This window comes from Thermobia domestica, chromosome 8, assembly GCF_964235325.1.
Source record: "Thermobia domestica chromosome 8, izTheDome1.hap1.1, whole genome shotgun sequence".
NCBI lineage: Eukaryota > Metazoa > Arthropoda > Insecta > Zygentoma > Lepismatidae > Thermobia > Thermobia domestica.
In genome coordinates, this window is record NC_137461.1 from 73,740,705 (window position 1) to 73,752,187 (window position 11,483).

The following is an 11,483-nucleotide window of genomic DNA, read 5'->3' on the forward strand; positions in this document are numbered from 1 at the left end:
CGTAAGTGAAATATATTAGTGAGCACATGTTCTTTATAAAAGTGAAATATTCAACAGAAAGCATAAAATATTACACAGAAACGGATATAATTATTGATATGTGATGAACTTTAACGTACTAAGTATTTATTAAATATACAGAGTGTTAGTAGTATGACACTACGTTGCGTTATTGAATATCAAACATTTAGTGTCTTAGGACGGCTCCTTTCATATCAAAAAATTGGGGGATAAACAGAAAGTGGAAAAGACTATCTTAAATAAATTTTTTTCAGATGTATAATTTTAATAATTTTCTTACACAAAACTGAATATTAAATTTTAGCAGGGTGGAATCCACTAGAATGGCTTTGCACTACTATAATGGGATCTAATTATCAAAATAATTTTTGGAGTGTACATTGACTCTCACTTATAGAAGTACATTTGCCCTCGACGAGTGTATCGGCTGGGACAGTAACAGTACAATCCATTTAAAATTTCGGAGACCCCTAAAATTCTGCCTTGTTTGATTAAAACTATCAAGTAAAATAGAAGCTCCCATTCTGTGTTAAGTTAATGATCGGTTTTAATTATATTCTCTTTGACGAATAAAATATACAACTTGTTTTTTTGTCTGTTAAAAGATCGCTTATAATCATATAATCTACGGACTTTAAACAACTTAGCATTTTGTTCAAACGAAATGAATCGTTTGATAACCTATGCTCATCTTTCATAGATGCGAATGTCATTATACAGTTTTCTACTAATATGAACATATTAAGTAACTGAATAATGTGTTACTTCACTTTCTCATATCTTCGATTGATTTAGCTCGTTTACTAGACTTTCTGATACGTCACATTGGTTTTCCTGACAGCTTTAGTTCTTTACTCGTAACTTAATGTGGTTATTTCTAGTTTAGGGCCATTCCATGCGAAAGTGAGCCTGAACCCAAATTTTCGAACACTGTCAAAATGAAAGCATTTTTACGTATATATGAAGAAAATAGAAATAAATTTATCTTTTCACAAAGAAAAACTTATTTATACTTAGAATTCACGTAAACCTTTTAGTCTAACTTATGAATTTGTAACATATCAGCTGCGAGGAAACTTTTTATTCTTGTTATTGGCAACATTTTACGGTATATTGTGCATGTTTGGCTGAAGTAACTTCGAGCTATTCAAAATGCTTCTTTTGGCTATAAGCTGCAGTTGAAAAAGTGTTTACAGGATAAAAATTGTTTGTAATATCATTAAAGATGTAAACGTCAACTTGAGTGTCCTACCCGTGACAGAAAACTACGTAATGTACCGAATTACTTAATTTTAGATTCTGGTTCGTATTAACGAGGAAACGATCTCAAGTGCAAACAACCGATTTAGCTGGGGTCCGAATATGTGTTACGGGAGACCAAAGTAGGAGAGACATATTCTGGCGTTTTGACCCATACGCATAAATTTCCAAAATACGGGGCCCCAAAGTGCCCCTACATGCTATAACTAGGAAGCGAATGACGTTACTTGTACACAACCGATTTGGCTGGGGTCCGGATATGTGTTACGGGAGACCAAATTAGGAGAAACGTATTTTGGCGTTTGGGACCATGTGCAGAAATTTCCGAAATACGGGGCCCCAAAGTGCCCCTCCGTGCTATAACTAGGAAGTGAATGACGTTACTTGTACACAACCGATTTGGCTGGGGTCCGGATATGTGTTACAGGAGATCAAAGTAGGAAACATGTATTTTGGCGTTTGGGACCATACGCAGAAATTTCCAAATACGGCGCTCCAAAGTGCCATTCCATGCTATAACTAGGAAGCGAATGACGTTACTTGTACACAACCGATTTGGCTTGGGTCCGAATATGGCTATTATAAGCCCAAGACGAAGAGATGCAGTTTTTTTTCGACCTAACCTGACAGGCTGGCAAACTTTACTTCCCCCACACTGCCCGGTTTCCTGACAACACACGCCGTATCGATTAAATATTAATGTTCACTCCCTTGCATAAAAGTGTTCCGCCCAGTTTCCACACATCCTAACCATAGAAATACAGGTGAAAATCGCAAACATTCCTTTGCTCCGTTGACACCCTCGTGATCAGCAGATTCACCCTCGACGGCTCGTGCCAGCTGAACATTTGTTCAGAATTGCATGGATACCACATATGCCAATTTCATGGCCTTATTGAAAATCTAGCAATATGGAACCATGTATATTCGACATTCCTTTTTGTGGGACATAACAACAAACACAAATCTCATACTTTTGGATATATATTAACATCTTATTCCAAGCCAAGCCAACATTCCGTACCAGTAACGTCATTCGCTTTCTAGTTATAGCATGGAGGGGCACTTTGGGGCCCCGTATTTAGGAAATTTCTGCGTATGGACAAAAAAGTCAAAATACATATCTCCTACTTTGGTATCCCGTAACACATATCCGGACCCCAGCCAAATCGGTTGTGCACAAGTAACGTCATTCGCTTCCTAGTTATAGCATGTAGGGGAACTTTGGGGTCCCGTATTACGGAAATTTCTGCGTATGGGCCCAAACGCCAGAATACGTGTGTACTAATTTGGTATCCCGTAACACATATCTGGACCCCAGCCAAATCGGTGTGTACAAGTAACGTCATTCGCTTCCTAGTTATAGCATTTAGGGACACTTTGGGGCCCCGTATTTCGGAAATTTCTGCGTATGGGCCCAAACGCCAGAATACGTGTCTCCTACTTTGTTGTCCCGTAACACATATCCGGACCCCAGCCAAATCGGCTGTTTACACTTGAGACCGTTTCCTCGTTAGTAGAAGTAACAATTTGCACGTGTACTTCACATTTACCAAATTTTGGACTAGTGCTAATAATATATTTTCATTTATTTCAATTTGAAAACTTGTCCTGCCCGTGACAGTGGACATGTCACTGGTGGGATTGTTTGTGTTCATTGGTTATTCATGATAGAAAATGATTCCATGTGTACTAAAATAAAGTTTTCTATGCATGAATAACTTAACACAGGATTATCTATTACTATCAATATGATGCTTTAACTGTAATAAGTGTCATATAAAAATTATCATTAGTGTCACCTTTCTGTTGGTTTCAAGGGAGACGTGGATAGGATTGGAGTACGTACAAAAAGACCAGTCTGGAGCTTTGTGAAACAAAAGAAAGTAATTGTAGAATGTGCTGCTGATTTTGTAGCAACTTTAAGCTATTCGTTTTAAAATATATCTGTTTTACTACTATCATCAGCAGAAATTGAAAAGAAAAAGAGGCTTTGAATAAAATACGGGAAAATGCTCTAGTCAAATGAATGTCACCAATCAAACAGTTTTTTTCCTGCAATTTGACAGCGCAAATTTGGTAGATCGTCGAACTTTTAAACCAGAGCTTCATGCGTGTAAAATCTAACTTTCTAACATACTTTTATTCAGATTCTGAAAATGATGATTCCGAAAGTCATGAAGCTATCCTGAGGGACGGCTTAGGTGTGCATGTTAACAAGGCTTGTGTTAGACCAGCTGTTGAAGATATAACACAAGGAACATTTTTGTTGATGGAATTTTTCTCTAGTGGACAGAAAAAGAAAATATAGACATGCAACTATCGCACAAAGCCCAGTTGAAGAGGACGAAGAAGTCAAGGAAATTCGTATGAATACCGTAAGCGATTGCGGTAAAATGTTCAAGACTGTTGAAGATGTGTCTTACGTGAATTTCTATCAAACAATACCTGTGATACCAGCAGTGCCGTGCAGTAGGGAGAAAGTGCGAGCGGCGTGACGGCCCCAGTCGTCAAAGTAAGAGGGCGCAAATTTCAGAAGGAAAAAATAATATATATATATATATATATATAAAATGGAAGGAAAAAGGTATTAAAAAGTGCTCAAAATCAAGGAAAAGCAGTGTTTATTTTGAAAATTTTCTTACGCATCGCGCTAACCATGCTGACACCTTGCGGCTGATCTGTCGACCTCATTCATACTTACGTGGGCGCCGTCTCGAAGCGTCGTATACTCTGATTTCCCACGGCACGGGCAATTGATACCAGCACCTATTTTATTTACTGTTAGACACTGTTTTGTACGAATTACCCTACAAGGTGGGTGTAAATGGGCAAATAAAACCATTTCCTAAAGTGTAGGTGGTGAGAAATAAGTATACGACATATTATTATTTTTATGTAATAAAAGCGAGCCCCAAATAAAGTAAATAGTGCTATTTGTGTACAATGCTATAACAAAACAGCAGAAATTGACTTATTTTTGATTTTATTTCATTTTTGAAATCATTCATATTGAGATTTTGTGTGTTGATTCACACTATGTCCTGCCCGTTACAACCATGTGTCCTGCCCGTGACACAGTAAAGTTTAATTTATTTATTAACATAAATATTTGGCAAATGTCTCTTATGTAAAGTTTGTTCAAAAAATCATCATTTATACATTTCCGTTTAAATAAAAACATTTTGAGCTAAGAATTCACAGAGTTTTGTAACATTCACTTGGTGTGTCAAACGTCACTTCTCTTTTTTGTCCTCGCCCGTGACAGACGTTTAGGGACTAATATTATCTACTGTAAACAGAAAAACATACTGAAAACATCAGCTACATATACTCCTAAGTCTGTACTGCTCATAGGCCTTTATCATACGTTAGCAGAATTTATGTTGTAATTTTAGAAATATACAACCTTAAAGCATCAAAAATGTAGTGTAAAGTTCCTGTCCGTGGAATGACCCTTTACTTTAATCGAGAAACCTAATAAATTTATTTATTCACATTTAATTTAATATAAATAAAATAAAGAGTTTGTTTGTGTGTTTGTCTGTCTGTCTGTCCGTGTGCACCTGGTGACCAGACGACTGGACCGAGAGTTACTAAATTTTGGTCAGGGGTACCTTGGTTCAAACCCCAGATCAAGACGAAGAGTTTTTTTTTTTTTTTTTTTTTTTTTGCAAATTTCCATCCAGAGGGTCTCATGGGGGTGGCGTTAACCGGAACCGGCTTGGGAACCAGACAAATTGACCGAGAGTTATTAGATTTTATTTACGAATACCTTGGTCGAGGCTCCAGACCAGAGTTAAAGGTTTTTGTTAAAATTCGAACGAGCGGTATCAGGGGGCGTTTACCGGGACATGTAAAATTAGTAGAAAATGACCGATATTATGTTGAATTCATAGTTATCGCGGTCGCTGAAATCAATCGTGAAACTCTGATCGCATTAACTTCCAAATACACGGTACTCAGCTCCGGGCTTGGCGACATCGGGGAGAAGGAGGGTTTGGGATACCGAGACATATAAAAGTAATCCAAAATGACCCATATTTGTGTCAAATCCATATTTTTCCCGGTCGCTGAAATCAATGATGACACTTCCGTTAGCGGCTACTTGCAAATTCAATTAGGATGGCATGCGGGCCGGGAGTCATCGGGTGTGGTATACCGAGACATATAAAAATGAAACTAAATGACCGATATTAGTATCAAATCCATATTTTTTTCTCTCAACGATATTCCTTGTAAGTGGTAACAATGGAAGAAAGTAGCTATTTTAATTTGTATATTTTACACCTTTATTGACGATAAATATTGAAAATAAATATGCAAGTACTGTTTCCACAAATTGAAATCTTCAAACATTTCGAATAATAACTAAACAGAAGCACTTTTGATAAAACATAATTTAAAATATATACATATGTCTGCAAATACTGATTCATATTAACTAACTTGTTGAATTTAAAATGCGATAAAAGATATAATTTATCATTATGGAATAAATATTCTTTGCCATTAACCTCCACATCACGAGTGAGTATTTTTTATACTATTAATGAACCTTCAGCATTGTATTATGTACGTTAGGCTCTTTCTACCAAAAAGGCAGTCTCATAGATGCAATTACTGGCCCAATCACCAGCGTTCTATTGGCTGTGAATTTTATAAATACGAGTGGTTCCCAGTATTGAAATATAGGTTTTTTGATTTGTTACGTACGTACGACATGGCCTTATCCGATGCTAATATACTGTTACAAAACCATTTGCCTCCTTATATACGTTTTATTTTTAACTTAAAACTTCTCTGATTAAGTAACGTCATACTTCGAAGAGCTACAATTGCTGAAAATGCAACAACGATCTGAATTGCACTACGACTTTATCTTTTGTTAGCTGATTTCCATGATAGCGACACAGATGCAAATGGATATTTTGTAATCCATCTCCATTGATCTACTTATTGCTTGAAATCAATCATAATTTTATCTTGTAATTGGAAAGCTTTTCGAATCACACAGTGTAAGTGAAAACTCAGTAGAGTCTTTCAAACAAACAGTTTATAATTTACTGATATCAGAGGAGAGTTAAATGTGAACAGACAAATAAGAACTAGAGAAGCTCGCCATAAGCATACAACATTTAAAGTACGATTTGTAACACGGATGCATGTATATATTATGCTTATGTATCAGGGTTGATATGTTTAAAACCAAATGTTTAAAATAAGTGTTTAAAACATGTTTAAAACAAGGCCTGTTGTTTTATTCAGTTTGTTTTAAACGTTTTAAGCAAATTGTTTTAAACGTGTTTTCTTCGATGTTGGTTGAACATTTTTAAAACAACTAAAATATCAGATTGAGTAAGTTAATTTAATTTTCTAAGAAACAGCCCATCCTCCGCAGGATTTGTGCATGGGGTAAATTACAAGCAGAGTTATATTCTCATTATAACAGATATTACTGAAGGAAATTCTGCACATCAATGTGCGTATAACTAAACCAACATAAATTCAAATGAAGTATTTCAACATTTCATAATTTACAAGAATATCGGAGGTTAAACACACTATACACTATTCTATGATCCAAATTCACAAATTCAAAACTTGGGTAGTTTGTTATCACTATCATTTCCATAATAATTAACAGTTGTCACAGCATAAGCTAGAAGAAATGCTCGGACAAATACAATACAACTCATAGAAAAGAGCAGTGACTAGCCTACAAGGAGCAAATGACATATTTTAACTAAACACTTTTCAAGATACATATCTATCTTCAACATGGGTAGCTAATAATGATTAATGTCTACGGCATAACAACACATAGACGCCCGCAGGGATTTTAACAAAATGGTAGACTCTCACGTTCGGGGCTCTGGTGAACCCCTAATTATCAGAGAATCATGAGTTATACACCATTGGAAAGCTTATAGACCACAAATTCCAATTAGGTAACATTCATGAAATTCCCGCCCTATTCGTAGAAAAAGAACAGACATAAAATTCATTAAAATATGAAAATGTTTACTTTGCGGGGCCCTTGCAACCCTTGCAGTCACCCTACGCTGACAAAATGATGAATGTGTAGGCCATACACTTGTGACAATAATATAAGAAATGGTAGCCATTGCTGCCATTGCGTAATGAATTCGTTTTAGTAGGAAATATTAAAAAAAATGCGCAGAAAACATTCATTGAATTAGACATTCTCTACCCTTCTCCACTATAGTACCACGTCCATATGCAAATCATTTTTGCTGCACACAACATGTATACGAACAAGAATTGTGCTTCTAGACCACTTCAGTGGAATATATCTTGTTATATGGGACCGTCCCGAAAATAAATGTAAATTAATGAAATTTAACCCCCCCTCTTCCTCTACAAACAACAAGTACACATACAGGTTACTAGCCTGTAGGGGATTACCTCATTGCTTCATATATCAATGTTTTTGGATGTACCACAAAGGGGGAGGAATACCCACAAAAACCTGATGAAAAAAAATTGATGAAAAATTAAAAAACGAACTTCAACCTTCCTTTCTCAGCCGTACATACGTACCCCATATATACATAAATTGCAACTGACGGAAAGCTTCATCCCTCAAAAATACTTTGGTAACAAATCATCTTTCTAGCTTAATTAGAGACTGAGCTATTGATGTTTGTTGTAAAAATAAATGTAATTTACGTAAAAAAAAACTTAAACTTTAAAAATTGGCTAACTTTGCCCCTCCCTGCTCGCCCATATAAGCAAGAAGTACAAATACACGATATTACCATGTAGTGGCCTACTTTATTGCTTTACGTAACAATTTTTGGAATCTTTCCCCCAAGAGGGGGAATGGCCCCCCCAAAAGACTGTTGAAAAAAAACACGATATTTACCCTCCTTCTATATACATAAAATGCACACCAGCGAAGTTGCATTTTTCAGGAATAAATTGGTACCAAAACCATCTTCCAGCCTTGATTTGAGGTTTAAGACTGAACCATTGAGGTTTAAAGCCCTGACACAGGCAGTTGCGTCAATGGGCGCTTAAAGATTAAGAATGTAGACGACCAGTAGAACGTAACACAAAGAAACTAAACTACATATTCCGTGAACGGAGATCGGGAGAATCCCGATTTCTTTCTCCGGAATTGAACATTTGGGCCGAGATTAGGGAAGTTCCCGAAATTTGATTTAGCGGTTGAATATAGATGGCAAGCAATACCGAAAAGTGTACAAATGTAATATATATGCCTATTTAGATTATTGGTTTAAACAAAATAAACATTTTAAACATGTTTTTTTAACAAAGTACTTTGTTTTAAACATTTAAAACGTTCTTTTTGTTTTTTAAAAAATCATGTTTTTTAACCCTATTATATATCACAGCGTAGCACAATAAATAATACTATATATTTAATATTAATAAATGTGTTTATGAGCAAATGAGCGTATTTTTCTTTAAAACATTTTATTTACTATCTAACTTTTGTTATTGTAAAATAATGTTCCAGATTTTTGTATCATGTTAATGTGGTAAACAATGCTTCTTGTAGACTTAACATCAACATGTATAACAAGTCTAAATAAAAAAAATAATGAATTATTATTTATTACTATCATTGCATTTGATTTCATACTGATGTTAAACTTTCGAATCAATTTGCTAATTCAAAAGTATTCTGACTAATAAATTCGTAATTAAACTGCATTGATACAACTTCATATCAAAATTTATAGTGATAGAGATTTTAGTTAAGCATGGTTTTTAATCCTACTGGAGAGAGGTCTAACGGTTTAATCGAATAGCTAGTTTGTGAGGATGAAAACATTTTTAATCATATATTTCACATGATTTAGAACCACTACTGTTACAACAGTATTGCAATTCTAAAATGTGAGTAAAATCTCTTTTAAATCATGATAATGTAAGTAATATCATGTAATTAAAAGATTTATTAAGTTTTAAACTTATATTTACTCTCAATTCTAAATTTAATATTTTGAAAATGGTCGCGAAATTATACAGTTTTGCTTAGCAACGTTGGGGAAGTAGTGGTTCAGAAACTGTTTACATTACAAGGTGGTAAGAAACAAACTCCGTAGTTACTCTGCATTCAATTTTCGCAGTGTATTTAAACGAAAGAATGTTTTCAAATAGCTTATTAATTTCATGAATGTCATGGACGATCAAGTGCTTCGTTGTACAATATCTTTAGAACGAAAGTAGTTTGACAAATAAATGATATCACCAAACTTTGTCATAAATGCATTCATAGGACTCTTAATGATTACTTACGTTTAATAGGAATATGATAATTAACACATCGTCATTGAAATACCTAAGTAATATATAATGTTTTCTCTAAAATCACCCACGCAGACACTTACTGGTTAGACTAGAATCCTCCTTTTGCATTTCCTGTAGTAAACAATCAATAAGGTCTTCTAACTTATTGATATTGCGGTTTTTGCTGTGATTTTGAAACAAATCCTGTAATTAAAAATGTTTATTTTACAATATGACTCTAGAGGTTTTGTGATTTGTATCTTTTACATTTTCCAACTTGCACTATTAGGAAACCAAAAAATCGCCTGGGACGTTGATACTTCCTTAATGTTAGGCGTCATAGCCATTTTATTATATCGTGCCTCACATATAACGTTCATGAATATATTTAGAGCGGGCATCAATTAGTTCAATGAATGTCTGTGTTACAGTATTCCAATTTGTTATTTCCCATACATTTGTTTTTATACATAACCTTATAAGTGAGTTAGTTTTTTTGTATATGCGAAATATCTTAATTATCGTGTATATTAATGTTAAGATTAATGTCAGTAACAGTAAATTATTGTTCTCACATATAATAGCTTTGTACTATAATTAAATATGTGGTTTCCGAAGATGATGAAGCGATGTATGCAAAATTCCATTTTCTAAGTGAAATGCAACACTTTCTAGTCTCTTCTTTCTTCGAACAACTTGAGTGATTTTGATTAAGGGTATTCATTATGGTCAAGATTTTTCCTTTTTCGTTCACTACATATGCAGTTTTTAATTGAAGCACAAAAAATATCACTAAATCACAATTTCCCTAATAGAAATCAATGAGGCAATATATACAACAGGAGTAATATAAACGCCTGGAGAAAATGAAACAGTATGCAACATTTTCTAACATTCGACTAAACTGAAATATTCCTTATTCCCTTACTTCTTCCTTTGTAAGAAGTAGGTAAAATGGTATTGTAAGAATTATAATAGCCTAACATCAACATATTGTAAGTAAGGATGAGTTTCTTCCTTTCTTAGAAGGACCACAATATTATTAATAAATTTTAGAAGACTGATTTTCGGATGTGATTTTGGAATGGAATAGAAATTGACTTTATTTAAATTTTAAAACTCAACAGCTTATAATTAGTTTTCAAAATGAGTGAGTATTGCTTTAATCAGTTTTGGTGATATTCTGATTACAATTAAAACAATTGGCATAAACTAACTAAATCGAGAAATTCATTCTTTACTCGTGAAAGTGTACCTTCAAGAGAGATGTAAGATGTATTAGTAAAATGTGGAAATTTCGCTTAAACTCTGTAGAATAAAGATCATTAGTTGAATGTGGAAAACACTGATGTACAGATTTGTCGTGAACCATAAATTTCACTACTTTTGTGTAGGTGATACATAACATTTAGAGATTGTCTGTATACTGGTTTTCAGTGACACTGGCAATATCTGTCACGAGGAGACATGTCTTTTCTTCTGTGTTGTGATGCTGATGTGTCCAGTTTGAGCGAAATCTTATGAAAAAATTTTATTATTGTGTTTGTCTGACCCGACGCCCTTTTAAAACTTGCAAATCATTTTCTGCATAGCAAATGCAATAATCATTTCATGATGCGACTTGTAATCTTCATAACAACGAATCAGATGAAGTTCATTCTTCTTCATCACTTTCTCTACTACTCTTCTCTGCTCGTTCGAAGACTCGTTCTTTAACGTTTCATAATATTCTTTTATTACTTCGGTTCCCACTTCTAGCTACCCCTTAGTGTTTTATTCCGGATTCTTTCTTAGAAATTATTATTAATTTTAACCTTCCCACGTTGTTTCGCTAATACGAACGTTTATATTCATCCTCTCAGTTTCTATTGTGATGTTATATGGAATTAAATTACTCAAACTAAAGAGTACTTGATTTG